Raw genomic sequence first — 18,545 nt, forward strand, 5'->3', positions numbered from 1 at the left:
CCATACCCCCAAAAATAGATCGTAAGAAATGCTCCGTACTAAAAAAAAACAGTCAGATGAATCTTCCTCAACTAAACCGAAATAATGCAAAATATCATACAATGGAAAACTGCAGAGGACTAAAAAGCCATTCAGATGACTTGAAGGATTTACTCACCCAATTTAATCCCATAGGCGTATAGACGGGAATGTTTCCTACAGGAAACATTCCCGTCACCGTAGATCGCCAAAATTTTCAAATTATATCATGTACAGACGAGATAGATCAGAATCTCCTCCAAGTAGCTATTCTTATTAATTCAAATATTCCTTCGAGGCTCATCCAGTTACGAACCTCCCTAGAAGCTGTGGCAGCCCGTATTGAAGTTGGTAATTCAGTTGCCCTTGTTTCTATTTACATTCCACCATCTCTACCGTTTCCTCATTCAGAACTGGACAATCTCCTTACACAATTCCCAACATCAATTTGCCTTTTCGGTGATTTTAATGGCCACCATTCATTGTGAGGATCCACTACAATGGACGCAAGAGAAAATTGATTGAAGAGTTTTTGAATAACAATGATCTAAATTTACTAAACTCTGGATCTCCCACATACATCCACCTACCTACGGGATCTGCTTCTGTAACTGACTTGTCAATTTGCTCACCGTCCATTTTTCCAATCATGATATGGTCGGTGTCAACCAATCCCTTTAATAGCGATCATTTTCCGATTATATTTGCACATTACAAACAGGGGTAACTGTAAATCCCGATCAACTTGGAAGTTTAGAAAGGCGAACTGGATGGCTATTCTGCCCAAAAATATCTAGACAAACTTTATGTTCAAAAACAACCCATTAATGATGTAACTGCATACATAACCAATCAGATTCTGACAGCATCCGATGGATCTATTCCAAAATCCAAGGCATATCGTATTCACCGGAATCACTGGTGTAATATAGACTGTCTTCATGCCAAACAGGACAAAAACGGTGGATGGAATAATTTCCGAAAGTATCCTACCACAACTAACTTAATCACTTATAAGAGACTTAAAGCTAAAGCAAGGCAAATTAGACGGAAAGCAAAACGTAATTCGTGGATTGCCATTGCCTCAACCATCACCAATGACACCGACACCCGGCTCTTCTGGAGAAAGATACAGGCAATAAATGGAAAATTTGCCCGGCTGCCCTCTCCAATACTTCACTGGAAAGGGAAAGTTGTTGTTTTGGATTTTAGGAGCATTAGCAACTAAGGCCATATTGTTCCGAGCATATGCGGCGGGCATTTCCTGACCGGAAAGGGAAAGACTTGTCTACTCCTGAAGAAGTTGCTAAAGCATATGAACACACTTCGATCAGTCCCGTCCATGTCTTGGAGAGCGGATCGATATACTTTATTTCACCTTTACAGAAGTTTAATCCGTTCACACTTAGATTATGGTTGTCTAGTATATGACTTTGCCAGAAGCACTACTTTATAACGTCTAAATATCACCCAGCCTAGTGCTCTGAGGACTGCGTTGGGCGCTTTCAGGACTTCTCCAATCCAAAGTCTTTATATCGAAGCGCATGATCCTCCATTACATCTTCGTAGGAAAACATTACTGCTCCAATACGCTGCTAAACTCCAGAGTCTTCCATCGCACCCCAGTTGGGAGTATCTTTATAATACTCGGTGGGGTTTTTTTCTATGAGAGCAAAACAAATGAAAATAGACCTGCTTTACTCAGGATTAACGAGCTTGTTCAGAATTGGAATATTGATTTAAATGGTATTTTTCAGGACACAACTGCTCCTGTTCCACCTTGGACATACGTTTCTGCCTCTTACGATGTACATTTTCTTCAGTGGGGGAAAAATGTCATACCTCCTTGCAATCAGGCAGTTGCACTCAGCTCACACTACTCTGAACTCCTGTTTCTTGTAAAATCTATACTGATGGATCAAAAACTGCCAGTACGGTAGATGCTGCTGCAGTTTTTTCTTCATTTACTGCTACAGCCTCACTACCATTAGCCTGCAGTGTTTTCGCTGCTGAATTATATGCTATCAAGTTAGCACTTAATAAAATTGAGCTGTCCATCTCACCTGCCATAATTTACACAGACTCCCTCAGTGCTGTCTGCCATTAGGAAGAGTTTCTCATCTTCCCATCCTATCTCGAAATACATTAATTCCCAGTCAATCTCCTGCAGCGTGTCCAATTAGTCAATCAGTTTTTGCTGGATCCCTGGTCATTCTGGCATTCCAGGAAATGAAAGTGCTGACATTGCCGCTTAACATCCTCAAACCGCTCTCTCACAACAACCTCAGGTTCCTTACAGCGACTATAAGTCTATCATTCACAAAGCATGCTACGACAACCAGTCACAGATCTGGAAAAGTAACACCAACAATAAACTTTACCAGATAAAGCAAGAACCAAAGCTATGGCTCTCTGGCTTCCGACGAAACAGACGAGAGGAAGTGGTATTGGCAAGACAGAATTGGACACACTCATCATACACATCTCTTCTTACTATTGGGAGAAAACCAACCTCAGTGTTCATCCTGTCTGAAGCAACTTACGGTCCGTCATTTTCTGGTTGATTGTCCCTTACATTCAACCATCTGCTCTAATACTTTTCACTCTCTCTCTCCACATTGAACATCTTTCATTATTTATCTCACTTCATAGGAAATGAAGCAAACAGAGAAGAATTTTTGATGTACATAAAATGTATTGACCTGTAAAGGAGCATATAATTTAAAATCTACAGCTATATGTTGCCTGTAAATAAACAATGAACAGACATAATTTGGCCTCAATAGCCCTTGTGTCGTTAAGCCCAATACCAACCACAACAACTAAGCTACACCAGGTGATATTATTATTATTTTTTTTTCCAGAAGAAAAAAGAGAAAAATATATGAATTCACGGGTCTTGATGTTTTGTTGAAGAGTTTTAGCAAACAGGCCAATCAACTTGTTTGCTGGACGAAAATTTCGAGTTTCTGGGAGAAAAAAACCCGTGAAACTCTTGCCTGAGATCGACTAACTCAGCCGTTTTTGTTATAAAATACCATAAAAATTCCTAGCGTCATTGACAGGATTCGAACCCCGGACTTTTCCACCCGATGTGGGGAATAAAACGGTGATTACATCCACTGTGCACAAGTCTTGACTAAGGAACTACTGAAACACTATTCTGTGGGTGTATATTTAATGGTGTCTTTATATAGCTATTTATATATTTATTCTATTAATCTTTGCCTTTGTATTATTATGCTCTTCTTTAGTTTGTTCTATACCCTCTATTTGTATTAGCATCTCTCCATACATCCGTTACCTAGTATTTTTCGTTGAAAGACGTTCTCTGACTGAGATAGCAGCCTTACCCCACATCTCAAAGCACCAAGGCCCACAATTGAAGGCAGGTACAAGGACGTATTCGCGCTCTCCTTCCGTCGACCGTGGTAATTAATACTGTATAGTGTTTTATAGATAATTTAGCATTTATAAGAGAGAGAGAGAATCATTTATTGCTAGTTAAAATATGTACGAAATATATTATAAATATTAAATAAAGATATGTCAATTTTTTTGGTTTTCTGAAGCATTTTGGAGACATTTTGGTTTTCTGAAGCATTAAAAAATTTGTCAATTATTCCAGCTAAAAATATGATGTATTCAACATTTAAACAAGGAAGATATCAATTATTGCGTTTAAGATTATATAGAAACTTTGCTCTTTCATGTACATTATTTTGTACTGAAGGTGTGTGAACTCCTGTCCCTGCAGGACTTACCAGTAAACGCAACAACTAATGGATCGTTATCAAGTTATTTCCGGAAGGATCTATCAGACCATAACAGTGTCACGACTGAGATAACAACTGCACAATGCAAGAGGCGAACCGACTTCAATATAAATAGTGAGAAAACATTTTCACGTTGCATGCTTCTGTGCTAGGAAGTCGTTTACGTATAGAAATTGGCTGCACGTCCTAAACATCAAAGACCACAGGTTTCAATACCATACTAGCAATACTGGGGATGACCAAAAGAAAAAAATGAAATAAAGCAAAACATTGCTCTTGTGTGAGTATTTGTTGTTACACATCTATATAAAAACGAGTTGATGAAATGTTATAGGCCTACGTATGTTTGTAATCAATAGCTCTACTTATCTGTCTTTACTACCCGAAATGCAACAGTGCAGGGAAGAGTCATAGATAGTTGCAAGGTAAAAAGGAAGCAACTACAGCATCCTCAGCTGTTCTCCCCATCATCTGGAGCGTTTAATGCGTTTAAGTAGTCAGAAAAAGGTCTGTTTAAATTTATATATCAAATGAGATAATATTTTCTTGGAGTAAATTTTTTGACTCTAATATTTTACAAGAAACTTACAGAATCCAAATTGCTCACCACTTCACTTAACGCTTCTGAAATGAATAATTACGAGGGGTGGTCAATAAGTATTTATCTTCAACTAGAAATATTTCAGTAAGGGATTTGAAACTTGTCTGGCAATTTCATCCCTCGCTTGAATGTATTTATCTTCAAGAGTTACAATTTTTCTTATCTGCAGATAAGTTCTTTCAGGCCTCTTGAATAGAACTTCTCACTTTGAGCAGAAAGCTAGGCTTCTACTTCATTAATTACTTCCTCCTCAGTCTGTAATCTGCGGCACAGTAATGGTTTCTTTATTTTAGGGAAGAAGGAGTTTCAAGGTGGGTGCTGAAGAATAAGGTGGATGCTGCAGAATTTCAAAGCAACACCTGATTCTACAGTGGACTTTGCAATCAGGTGTTTCAAAGCAAACACCAGATTGCAAAGTCCACTGTAGAGAGCAGATTATTAGCTTGGAGGTGGACATCTTTGGATAGCTTCCCGCATCTATTCAACTTGATAGCCTCTCTTAGTTTCCCAGGAGGTTTCTGTAGCACTTCCCAGATTAATGTTTAATATCTCGAGAAATAAAGAATTTTGAGAATATGTTTATAGGAACTTTTTTTTTCTTATGGAATATGCTCCTATATTCATTCCGTACCATTTTGAAACACCCTCTATATAGCTAACTAAACTATTTAATATTTCTCTCATGGATCACAAGCTGTTTAAAACCATAGGCCAGCAGTCTTTTCTACTACAAGGTCACGAGTTCGACCTGTCACAATTTTTTTACAAGTGTACCTCCATTTTAAATAAAATGCGCTATTTACAGAATTATTATTATAATATTTGAATATTATAATAATTAAGCAAGTAAGTACATAAAAATGTGAAGTAAACTTACTAAACTAACTTCAAAGCTAACGGTTATTTCCAACTTGGACATTAACAAAGCAGGTCTAACACACACAGGTGAACGACTTCAAAAATGCCATTACTTCAGACAGTGTATCGTAATTTCATATACGATATGCACTATGTTATTAGGTCACCAAGAAATATTCATATAAATGACTAAAAAACACTTTTAATGTCGTTATATGCCCACCTTCAATACAGCAGATAACGTACAACGAAAACTTTCACCGATACTTGGCAAGTTTTCAGTAGAAATATTTTGTCATTCCTTGCGAAGAAAAATCTTTGAACGTAGCTTGTGAAGTTAGCCTTACCCTAGTCGATTTTGTACGCGGCTCCCTAATTTATCCCATACGTGATCAATACATTGCGATACAGCATGGTGGCTAGAACGGTGAACAGTATACTGTATTTACAATAACCGTCTTATTTATTAGCATATGATTATGATAATGTCATAAAGTACAAATATAAGAAATACGGTAATGACAATTTGATTTATATTTTACATATCAAACAAAATAAAAATCTACAATATGTATTTTAGTGAGCCCATGGAATAATATAAATACTGAGAATTGGAAAAACATACTCAAGATTAGCAACTGAAGGATTCGAACCAGATGTTTCCACACGGTGTGGGGAGAACAGTGAATAATCACTGTGATACCCGCGAGGACTGCATTTGGAGTTTGGCAACATATGTGATCATGGGTTTATAAACCACAGATCTTCAATGAAATCCATCCCCATGCAATGCCATGATTGCGGAAATTACGCTGACAAATCAAATTACTATATTAGGGTTACCCGTAAATGATTACATTAACCCGTATTCGTGTCTGTAAATTGCGTGTGTTCTCTGGTCGATTTGCCTGTTTTGCTGGACGAAAAAACCCCAGTTTCTGAGGGGAAAAAACCTTGCTATCTACGCCTGAGACCGACTAACTCAGCCACGGAGTGAAAAAAGCCCACTAAAGTTCCTCGCGTCATCGACGGGAAAATTACGCTGACAATCTCTCCAGGATGCTTCTGGACCTCTTGAAAGATGTTACTGCATCCGTAGAAATGCTCTTTGCTAAGGATGCAGTAAACCCCTCTGATAATATTAAACTATAAAATAGGTGTATGTGGCTTTAATAACAGAATAAAATAAAATAAAACTGTAACAAGTTCAACTAAACTGGAGATAGTCTGAAGAAGTTAAATGTTTGATATGAGTGAATCTTTACGAGAAATCCTTGGCAAGGGATGCAAAGAAAAACAGCAAAGAGTTCTTTACTTATGTAAACTCTAGAAGGAAGGGGATGAATCAGATTGGTCCACTTGATATTGATGGGTCAACTGTTGATGATCCTGCTCAGGTAGCTAACAAACTAAATGAATATTTTGCATCGACATTCACACATGAGGAGTTATTCAGCGAGGGGAATGCCAGAGGTGTATTCAACTCTAGCAGTAAGCTACAGAATCTTGAAATAACTGGGAGTAAAGTGGAGGAGAAACTGTTGAAGATAAACACAAGAAAGGCACCCGGGGTGGATGGGATCTATCCAGTTATATTAAAGGAGGCAGCAAAGGAAGTAAGCAAACCCTTAGCCATAATTATGAGAGCTTCCTTGGACTCAGGGGAGGTACCCATAGACTGGAAATGTGCAAATGTGACCCCAATTCACAAAGGAGGATCAAAGGCTGACACAAGTAATCATAGACCTGTGAGCTTAACTTCTGTTCCAGGAAAATTAATGGAGGCACTGGTTAAAGAAGCACTGCAGGATCATTTAGACAAGACTTCAGTTATAGCTGAGACACAGCATGGTTTTGTTAAGGGGAAGTCTTGCCTGACCAACCTGATTGGATACTGTGATGCAGTCACAAAAGAACTGGATGCAGGGAATAGCTTTGATATTATATACTTGGATCTTAGAAAGGCTTTTGATACTGTTGCACATGGAAGACTGCTACACAAATTGGAGCAGTGTGACATTGGAGGCAAATTGCTGCTATGGATAAAGGGGTGGTTCAGGGGGAGAAGACAGAGAGTGGTAATCAATGGACACTGCTCATCGTGGACTAATGTTATTAGTGGAGTCCCTCAGGGCTCGGTATTGGGTCCATTATTGTTTTCTGTATTTATAAATGATATTGATGATGGTATATCAAGCTTAATGTCCAAGTTCGCAGACTATACAAAGGTTGGCAGGGTTGGCAGGGTTGTCAAGGACACTACTGACACTATGCTGCTGCAACAGGATCTGGAAAGGTTGAGCAGATGGGCTGAGAGGTGGCAAATGAAGTTTAACATTGACAAATGTAAAGTACTACACATGGGAAACAGCAACCCCAGAGCAACGTATCAACTCTGTGGTACTACACTGACAGTGGTAGAGAATGAAAGGGACTTGGGGGTGGTTGTGCAGGCAGATATGAAGTTCTCTGAGCAGTGCAGACGGGCTGCAAGAGTAGCTCATGGAGTATTGTCAATGATATACAGGAATTTTTCCAGCAGGGATAAGGAAGTGATTATTCCCTTGTATAAGGCAATGGTCAGGCCACACCTAGAGTACTGTATACAGATCTGGAGGCCTCATTTCAAGAAGGATGTAGAGCTGCTGGAACGAGTACAGAGAAGGGCAACAAGATTAGTGAATGGAACAAAGGGGTGCTCTTACGAAGAAAGGCTTAAGTTTTGCAAATTACAGTGTCTGGAGACTAGGCACCAGCGAGTTGATCTGATAGAGGTGTATAAAACCTTGAATGGTTTAAGCATGCTCAATGCTGATGGAATTCTTCCTCTAGCTCAGAAAAATCACCTGAGAGGGCATAAATTCAAATTGAGGAAAGACAGATGTAGGATAGACGTGCGAAAATTTGCCTTTAGCCAGCGGGTGATTGGTTGGTGGAACAGACTTCCATCCCTTGTAGTGGAGGTTGATAGCCTAAATAAGTTTAAGGCTCAGCTGGACAGGTATTTTGAACGAACAGAGGGGTGAAGTGGAAGTGGGTTTTTTTTTTTTTTTGGCTGATGCTGCATAAGCTTGCTTTCTTGCATCAAATGCCTCTACTAATGCTAATGTTAATGCTAATCTAAAATAGTTTTTCTGTACACCTGGTCATGAATCCAGATATCAGGGTCAAATTTGAAGGAAGTGGCTACCTTGACGGAATTGTTGATGAATGAAGAACCAAATGTGTTTAATTTGGAGAGTTTACACTCAAGAAACTAAGTGGTTCTGGCAGTCGTGGGTCGAATTCTCCAGTGAAGATAATCCCAGATGTTAAGGAAATACCAGATAAGAGTTTTCTATGCAATCTCCTCTCACCAACTTAGGGCTCATTAGCCACTGATCAGAGTTACAAAACACTGAATCACTTTGTATTGTCAGCGAACAGTAACAGGCACTATTTCAATTTTTTGGCACAATTCATGTTGAGATGACATAATAGGATGTCCAAGTTTGGCAATTAACCATATGATGAGAAAATATTCGATCAACATGATATGCTGAAGAAATTTAGGGATGAAAGACCAGTTTACTGATGCATACAGGAAGTGAGGTAGGATGTACTATAGATAGTAAAATATTTCCGAATAGTATTCGAATTGTGAATGAGAGCAGGGTCACCTTTGTGCAGTGGATGAGAAGAGACGTGTAGAATCCAGATGTTCTCTTAAGAATTTAATCAAGTTTATAGGAGGAATTAATTTAGGCTGGTATCTAACTTGTCGGAAACGAGAGACTGTCTAAAGCGCAAACGGCTGATGCTTGGTCCTCAAGGGATTGATATGCAAACCAAAAATTTCAATATAATCCAGGAGGTCGTCGAGCCAGCCCTACACGATGAATTACAAAGGCGGCATTGCCGGAAGGGACTGAAAAGGTGAGGAATATATCATCAGCATAAGAGCTGAAGTGCGGGTAACTTGAAAGAAAAGGATAGGGTATGGCTGAGGGAGTTCCTCCTTGGAGCAGACCTAAGCTAATGTTCCGAATACAGTTTGCGGATTTGTTAGAGAAGATAAGAGTGCGATCGTAAAGTAACTGTTCAACCACTTTCAGTAGGGGGATCCTAAACTGCAGTAATAGTTCTAGAGCAGAGATATCAGAGAACCAACAGCAACTGAGTCAAAGGCAGAGGTGATATCAAGTAAAAAGCAGTTCAAAACATGGTGTCGGCCACCTCGCGATTCTACTTTCGCATCTCCTTTTGTCTTCCAAACTGTTCCACATACGTGAGAGCTTCATAGCCTTTGAAATCGATCTACCACGGATTTCGAAAGTTGTAACAGTGGCACTTCAGTCCTACAATGTAGCACCCAATACTTGTCCTCCGAATATGCTGAATTCTGTTCCACGACATTTCGCTTGAAACTGAACGAGATGCAGTTGAATTTACAAGTTTTTTTACTAAATCGTTCTGTACATCATTATCATAGTCCCTCTTTTACATGACATGATTATCCTATTATGTCCCAAAAGTTTTGCTAACATATTGTATTAAAGATAAGTGAGAGACTTGCAAACCACATAAGGAAATACCAGATAAGAGTTTTCTATGCAATCTCCTCTCACCAACTTAAGGCTCATTTTTCCAATCAGGACACAGATTCCCTCCAAAACAAGAGACGCCATTTGCCAATTGAACTGACAGCGTAGTCAGTTTAATCGAGCAAACAGGGTGACCTCATTTTCACAGAATAAGAAATTATAAAGGGGACATTAAGCCAAGAAAATTAGAAAAGAAGTAGCAACATTGGTGGGCCAAAGACTAAGAAATAGACTCGTGCTCTAAAAATTATAAAAGAAATAATAAAAACGTAGAAGAAAGTAAGGACCTCATTCTAGTAAGCAGTTAACTTGAAAGGGAAATCAAGGATAAATTTATTCAGAAACCAGTTTAAGAAACGTACACTACAGTTTTACTCCTTTCCAACCCACAGCAGGTCTTGACATAGAACCTCCACCACATCTAGCAGAAGGCAATCATTGTTACAAGACACCCACAACTTCCAATAGACCACCTCCTACAAGTTGACGTCAGAGTTCATCAGAAAAGCCTTTAGCACTTGCTCCAAAAGCCTTTCTGAGTTGTATTTGTACGACATTTATTCCAAGCTTACTGGGTTGTACTTCTGCGACGTTTACTCCAAGCTTTCTTAGTTACACTTTTTAGAAATTTACTCCGATGGAGAATTAAAAAGATAGTTCGAAAAGTCAATAGGAGGTATGTAGTTTATCGATTTAGTTTCTTTGCTGTGCTTCTTATATAAAATGCTAAACAATTTACTTTAATATTAAAGTTGTTCATATTTTAAACCAACTGTTTGCCATTTCATCTGTTCTACCCTTAAATTAAGATTTATTAATTCAATAGTGTCATTCGAGACAAGGTTATGGTGTCTCAAAAAAGTTAGAAACCATTCGTATCAACACATATATACTTTTGTATTTAGATTAAATTTAGTTGAAGACTGTGCTGTCTCTTTTTTCTTGTATTATCGTATTGGAGAAAACCTTTCTTTTCATTTGAAAATTTAATCTTCAGTATACAACGATTTTATGGAAGAATTACCATTAGAGGGCAAGTTTAAACGACTTTGCTGAAAAAAGGAAACGGAAATGCACTGTTGTAATTAGCAGTTTGGCTAGTATGTAAATAGAAGCTGTGATATTCAGTGAGCAGAAATATATCCGTGAGGCAAGGGTAATTGCCTTCTTATCTTAATTTTCTTATGCGAACAAGGGCTTACCTTGAAGCGTTTTTTTTTTTTTTAATTGCATTGAGATCAGCATTATTATGTAGCTCGTGCCACAATGCTCCTTTTTATTGACCTCAGTGATCATTTTAAATCAGTATGCTAGTAAATGGCTTCATTACTGGGAAAAATATCTATCATGGATGTTTCGAGTTGCTCTAAGGAACCAAACGTTTTGGTGACCTGAAAAGAGGCTTTTTAGTAGGCTGGTAAAGCAATGTTTATGATTAGCGGGTTCTTTATGGTAAGCAGCAATACCCAATTTCATTATGAATAAATGTAATGATGTTATACAGCACGATAATGATTACGTGAAATCATTTCTTCATAATTGCATTTTCTTTTAAATTCAGCGATTCTTCGAGAGGAACTGCAAATAACTTAAGCAGTCGTTTCCCAAGAATAACTTTGTTAAATGGTTTTTTAATTATACTTTAAGGGATCAGGCTAATTTTGCAAGATTTTACAAAAAGTTGTTTCCATCTCTATACTTTTTTCCCCTTTCCGAAAATTTCATCTAAAAAAAAATGTTCAGTATGTAAGTCGAGCATTTAAAACAGTTTTAACTTTATTTACTTTTTTTAGATCACGTTACTTAAGTCCATCTCACCTAAACAAAATCATGGAAATTAAGAGAGATATTTGACGGACAGTTTATTAGGGTGGATAGCCCGTATCTCGGAGAGGAAAAAATAGTAAAATGGCAGTTTAAAAACTTTGTGAAGATTCGATAACACAAGAAGGTTGGATTCCCCCCCCCCCTGACAAAAAGAAGATCGGATTGCGTCCTCCAATCTCATACGGAATTTTTTTTTTAAATATGAGGCTTCCAGACCTATATACAGGTCTGGAGGGCTCGTTTTAGGAAGAATGCAGACCTGCTGGAACGGGTTCAGAGAAGAGCAACAACAACAACATTGGTGATGTGAAAAAAAGGTTGCTGTTACCAAGAAAGGCTTCATTTCTGCAAAACGCAGCGTTTGAAGACTAGGTACCTGCGAGGAGATCTGTTAAAGGCTTGAATGGATTGAGTAAGCTCAATGTTGATGGCATTCTTCCTCTTGCTGAAACTACACACATGAAGGGGCATAAATGCCAACTGAGAAAGGATGTTTGCAGGATAGATGTGCTGAAGTTCGCTTTTAGCCAACGGGTGGTTGATTGCGAACAAACTTTCGTCCATTGTTGTAGAAGTAAGTAGTCTGAGTATTTTTTATTTTTTTATTTTTTTTAATTCAAGGAAAAACTAGACGAATCCTTGGTGGGGATAGACGGGTGAGGTGGGTAGAATTTTTATTTATTAATTTATTTATTTTATTTATTATTATTTTTTGGCTGATGCTCTATAAGCTGGCTTTCTTGCATCATTTGACACTACTAATACTAATGTGTTGTTGTGGCGGACCCCACTAATACTACTAATAATTTTCCAAATGAGAGTATTGTATTTAGTATGTTTATTAATATCAACCATACAGTGCAAGAAAGCCTAAGGTTTTTGCTGTGCCAAGCCGTCTCCCTCCCAAAAAATAAAATTAAAAAAAAAGACATTATTTAAATTACATTTAAAAATTTCCAGGCCGTTAGCCCCCAAATGCCCATGAAGACAACCTATCGCAATGATTAATAGCTAAAGGCAAACTTCCTACAACTACAACTCGGTCAATAATTCTTCCTCTTTGTTTGAACTTATGCCCCTCGAACGTCATTAAATACTCTGAAAATATCACCTTCACTCATTTTTTTTATCCTCTCCCAGAATCTCTTAGATGTCAATAAGATCTCCCTCATATTTCCAAGCTCTGCAGCCGTCGTATTTAAAGATTTGGTAGTATGTGCGCCCTTTTGTCAAACTTACTTGGTGCATTTTCCATCTTTGGACCTTTTTAAGAAACTCAATGTCCTTTTTTCAGGAGTGGCCGCAATACTTCGATACCTTTATATACCTATATGGATACCTTTATAAACAGCTCGGCACGGCCCTGACTTTATAAGACCTCTTGATAGACAATATTTTCGGTGTAGACTTTCCTTGATGGAAGCCTGAATCATGCCATGCCTTATCAGCGATGTTTACGTTGTGGATCGGAAAATGTCGTGGAAGTTGGTTATGAAGGTCAAAAATAAGGTTCGAGTTTAACGTTCAGTGATTAGTTTATTTAGCCAGCAAATTTTTCTTCCCGGCAGCACGCTTTTTATTTATATCTCTCGTTTATGTTATTTCGTTCAAACTTTCTGCCAAAAGAATCGTGGAATAGTTAGGAAGGAGGGGGAAAAAAAAAAACCTTCATCTGGATTTGATCCCTTACATCCAACGTAATGAAAACATGCACGAAATTCTTTTATTTATTACACTACTAGTTCAACTGGAATCGTCGTGTTTATAATATATGATAATTACAATGTCAGTCATTTTCTTAATTAGTGTAGTCAATTATTTAATTTCGTATTTAAAAAATGACTCATTAAACTCTGGTTAATATCATAAACTTGATTCCTGGTTGAGCCTTTTCGAATTATGATTTATTTTTTCAAATGCAAAACTCGAGGCCAGCATAGTGAATAAACATTTATTAAAAGATGGCTTTGATAATACATAATACATTGCACACTAATTAAATTTTTATCACCAAAATTACCAAGAAACTCGCCCATTTAATGCAATAGTACTCCGAAAACTGGTTTTTATGTTAAGTCACCTTGAATTTAAAAGAGTTAAAAAAAAAAAAAAAACGCAACTGCATCCTCCAGAATTTTATTTATCCATTTTTGATGCTGTAAGTTACTAAATATTGAATAGGATAATCACTCTATCTAATCACTTACGAGTAGTTTAGAAGCATGTAATGTTTATGTTATGGTAATACGAATCCCTTCGTTTAGTTCATTTTGTTCAAAGAGTGCACTTTAAAAACAAAGTAGAATCGAATTTTTGCAACATCCTCCGAAAATGCTATGCCGTTCAAGGCACTGGGTCACAATTCTCAAGGGTGTCACTCCGTACAATGAGTAAACCACTTCGGTAAAAGATTGAAAGGGAACTCAACATCGGAAAACGCCCTCCAAAAATGAAAGCCAAGAATAATAAGTACAACGTTTGGGAATAAACCTCTAGAAGAAAAAGAAAAGGAATAAAATAAGACGCTACAGGAGATAGGGAGAATATGACAAAATGTGTGACATGTAATATATGTGTAATGTGCGATGGTTATGTTCCTCAAAGCTCTTAAGTTTGTTTGGTCGTTACTAAGACTTTTCTGAAGTTTGGCCATCTGCATATCGAACGTAGAACAACCAGCATATAAGCAAATAAAATCTTTTAGCCTTCAAGGAAAGGCTCGTGTTTCATATAATGACAAAGAGATTTTGTCTACCTGCAAATGGCTAATCTTTGAAAAGTTGAAGCAACAAGGAAGTAACGATACTTTATCAATAGTATTATCAATAGTTCTTGGGAGTTCAACCATTACCAAAGCTTTACCATTAAATTGTTCCGAATGAAGAGATAATGAATGAGCAGAATGAATAGGTGGTGAAATTTTTGGAAATCCAGCTCACAATTTCACCCTCCTAAAGACTGATTATAGGGGTTGTGGGGGGTGGGAGATATACTGTATATTCAGAGAGTGAGAAAGAAAGATAGAATAGGAAAGACAACTATATTCATACCTTTGTGATGAAGAATGTTTCATATGTGGAAAGTCTACATATGCAGAAAACAGAGCAAGGAGTAGCGTAAAGCTAATGGTAATAGTAATTATATGACCGGTGTCATGGTGACGCCGGTAGAACCATCAGTATTCTGGAGTTCGGAGGCGGGTTTGACCTACATATTCTAGTTTATAAGCCTACGACTGCTCTAGTTTCTTTGTCCTTAAAACTTTCATTGTGCGTCCCCATCGCCACAGTGTTTCCTGGTATCAGTTCGGAACAGGTTTTTGAACGTTAAGAATGTAAGTGTTTTTTCCCCTGTTAAGACGTCAATATTGTGTGTGTATTACCGATACTTTCGGGCGGGTGCGTACTTTCGCTGTCAGCAGAGGCGCAAGTGGAATATGGAAAAATAAAATTATACTATGGATCCCTCCAGCGATATACCTCATTAGAGATGATTTGTTACCGTAAATCATTTATCATTTTGATTTTTTTTTTTTAATTAGGAATTAAATCGTTCAATGAACGTGCAAGAATAAATATTTAAAAACTCCTATGGCCTTTTTTCTGAGAGGTTTAATGCTTATGTCAAAGTTTCTCTCATTTCTTCTCCCAGTATTCTCAATTATGACTAGCAATAAACATATAATCATCCGAATGAAATGCGTTTTTATCTAAAACAGACTTGAATAAAAATAGAAGAGTAATTAAAAGTACTCACATAAATGTTATATATTTCCACTAAGCTTTCCTATTTTTCATTCGATTGTTATCAGAAAAGTATCGTTACTACCATGCCAATTTGATTAGTTTTATTTCAAACCTGAAACTTCTTTTAGTCTCAAAATACCTACGAATTAAAAATATATTTGTCATATATGAAAATTTAGACAATCATATTGCAACAAATGAAAAATTTGAATTTATTATATTTCATTGTTTTATTTAAACTGATAAATTCACAATACTATTTCCTACTTCAGGTGATGTAAGGATTTCGATTTCATACTGTAAGAAATGGTTTAGTGATCTTCCCTGAATAAAAAAGAAATAATATCTCCACACTGCATTCCAACCCGTTTCAGCACTATGTAGTTTCTCGTGAGAACGAAGGGTTAATGAATTGGAGTTAGGTTTCCTAAATTTTTCACCTAGTATCGAGTTATTCAGTCTCAGACGGAGATGTCCTCGTGGGTAGCATAATTAGTATAAACACTGTCCTTCCTACACTAGGTGGAAAACACCTGAGTTCGAATTCCATCAAGGATGCGAGATACCTTTATGGGTCTTGTTCACAACCTGCTTGAGTTAGTCTGTCTCGGGCGAGAGTAGCATGGTTTTTTCTCGCGGGAAATTCGGGTTTTTCTTCCAGCAAACAGCAAATCGACCACAAAAGACGTAATTTATAGACATATTATATACGGCGCAATATGGAGTAAGTTGCTGATGCGCTTAAAACCTTACAACAACCAACCAGCTGAGACGGAGATAACATGGTTTATCCAAATACAGACTCAATCGACAAACCTTTACAACACAAGGAGTTCTGCTCACACAAAGTATTAAAACACTAACATACACAAAACACATGAATACGGGAAAAAAAAAAAGTATTAAAAATAAGGGCGAACAGGATATTTCATGCAAGGCCTATCATGAAATTATTTTTCTTTGACGAAAACAGCTATTCCTTAACCTTTACAGTTAAATAGAGAAAATGTACAGATATGCATTTATCAGTCGAAAACAATTCAAAGATTTTGTTGCTCTAAATAATAACAAAGTTATGATTCTCTCGTATTTAATTTTATGCGCTCATATTTAAATTCATTAAGGAGGTTCCCGACATTTGGCAACATCATTTAGGAAGATTCTGAGAAAGATATTTCTGATGACGTTGTTACCAAACCACTTTGTCAATACGGGAAATCAATTTTGTTTATGCTTCGAAGATATCTGGAACTACGCAGTGGTACATTTGGATTCGAAAACAGGAGTCTGAAAGCTAAAGTTTAAAACACTTTTTAGATTGCAGTGCGGTTATTAATGTGAGTACATCATACATACTGATTTGTATTCCTTCTGATGTCTGCTTAACGCTCAAAGCTTACAATATTAAGAAAATATACTTAAGGTTGTAAGCTATATTTCTCTAAGCTTTTGTTTCTTTTTCTTTTATCAATGCATAACTTTTGTCTAGTTCATTTTACCATTTTGTTTTATAAATAATTATCAACCGGCGTTAGAATATAACTATTCCATCATATAGGTATATGTATATCTTATGCCTTAAGTTCTTCAGAAACTTAAATTTTTTGAGCTTTATATATATAAATAACAGAGGATCGAAAAGTAGATGATCATAAAAAAGTCAGTTTGGTTTTCTAAGTGGTGACTAATAGAATTACGGTTGTTGCGTTGAAAGATGTGATTTGTGGGTAGATTTAAAAAACTGTTATCTCTTTCCGGGTGCTCAGAAAACTTTTTTTACTGTAGCTTGTACAAGTTACAGCGCAATTAGTTGCGCTAAAATGAAATGTCATGATTTGGGTTGATCTTTAAGCTGGTGAGTATACACTTTGAGAGTTGTCTTTAGGGACAGCAACTAGCGGGTAACTATGCTCAATGTGTATTAGGCCTATAATTTGCAATGTAGAAGCCTTAAGTATAGACTCCAAAATACTGCGTAATTACTGTTTCGACTCCCTTTAAAATTGCAGTTCTTTTCAATACTAATTGTAAAAACAGTACTATTATCATTATTACTCTGCTATTCAGTTGGTTGGTTTTTGATCTAAATAATAACTAACCAATTCAAATTCAGCATCTAAAAGATTTAGGGATATGTAGTTACCGATGATGTCATTCAGTGATACAGTTTAATTTAGAATTAATTTCTGAAATTTTTAAATATATTAGTTGCTAGTGACGTATTTTAGCAATGTTTGATTTCAAATACTTTACTGCAATTACGTACCAATAAATTTCCTTTAGAGAGGACAAAAAATTATAATGCCAATTGATTTCACCCTCAAGTATTTGAAGTCTGATTTTTAATTCATTTTAAAAACATCACCTCATGAAAATAAATTATTTTTTAAAAATAACGTCTGCATTTTATTTATTTATTTTGGCACTTCGTACTAATAAACTTATATTGATAAAGAAATGCTTTAAAGTACTATGATTAAAAGAATCGAATACAAGTACTGTATTCTTTTAGTAGCATTGCTGAATGTTGTTAAGGGCCTACAAATTTCATGCTAAAAGAAGAGCATAAAAAGATATATTTTTAAATCTAAATGCGTATTACGTATAACAAATGCCAAGTAAATACAGTATGTCTGTCCATGCGCGCAAGAGATTTACAATGACTGCAAATATTCTATTCTACTAAGTAAAAATAAGAAACGTGTTTTTGTTAGGTCAGCTGTCAAATGAATCATTCACATGATAAATGATACAGACAAGTACCTTTTTTTCTCCCTTTTTCACTGAAACACTTATTGTAATAAATAATGCCCATTATAGATGTTTTTAACAATGGTATAAGTACAAATTCGCTGTTTATGATAATTCATATAAGAGCTTTCTGGTGCTGATAATCAGAAAAATTAATTTTTTTTTCTCTTTTAAACTATGATGGATAGGTCTTGAATATATTGTATTTCTTTGGGTTTATTGTAAAGGATATTATTAAATCTAATTTTAGAGAGAAACATCATTAATCTGTTATTAATAAAAATTATAATTTGACTCATTATGTATTTGATGCTTTAGCCAATAAATGGGTATACACTGTTTTATTTACGATTAGAATGTTAGTCGTAGTGGATACTAAACTTGC

General features: G+C 36.4%; 1 protein-coding gene across 2 annotated transcripts in view; it reads left to right on the forward strand.

The window, feature by feature from the left end:
* Window positions 1–14,914: 14,914 nt before the first annotated feature.
* Window positions 14,915–18,545, forward strand: part of LOC150090170 (uncharacterized) — a 40,430-nt gene continuing 36,799 nt past the window's right edge. Inside the window, exon 1 of one of the 2 annotated variants that reach the window (XM_090389763.1) lies at window positions 14,915–14,997. The gene's annotated coding sequence lies outside the window, so the exon portion shown is untranslated. Of the gene's footprint in view, window positions 14,998–16,651; window positions 16,747–18,545 lie in introns of those variants that run through there. The other variant, XM_090389762.1, reaches the window with a different exon arrangement.

This window comes from Mastigoproctus giganteus, chromosome 2, assembly GCF_048544385.1.
Source record: "Mastigoproctus giganteus isolate SK-2022 chromosome 2, ASM4854438v1, whole genome shotgun sequence".
In the NCBI taxonomy this organism is placed as follows: domain Eukaryota; kingdom Metazoa; phylum Arthropoda; class Arachnida; order Uropygi; family Thelyphonidae; genus Mastigoproctus; species Mastigoproctus giganteus.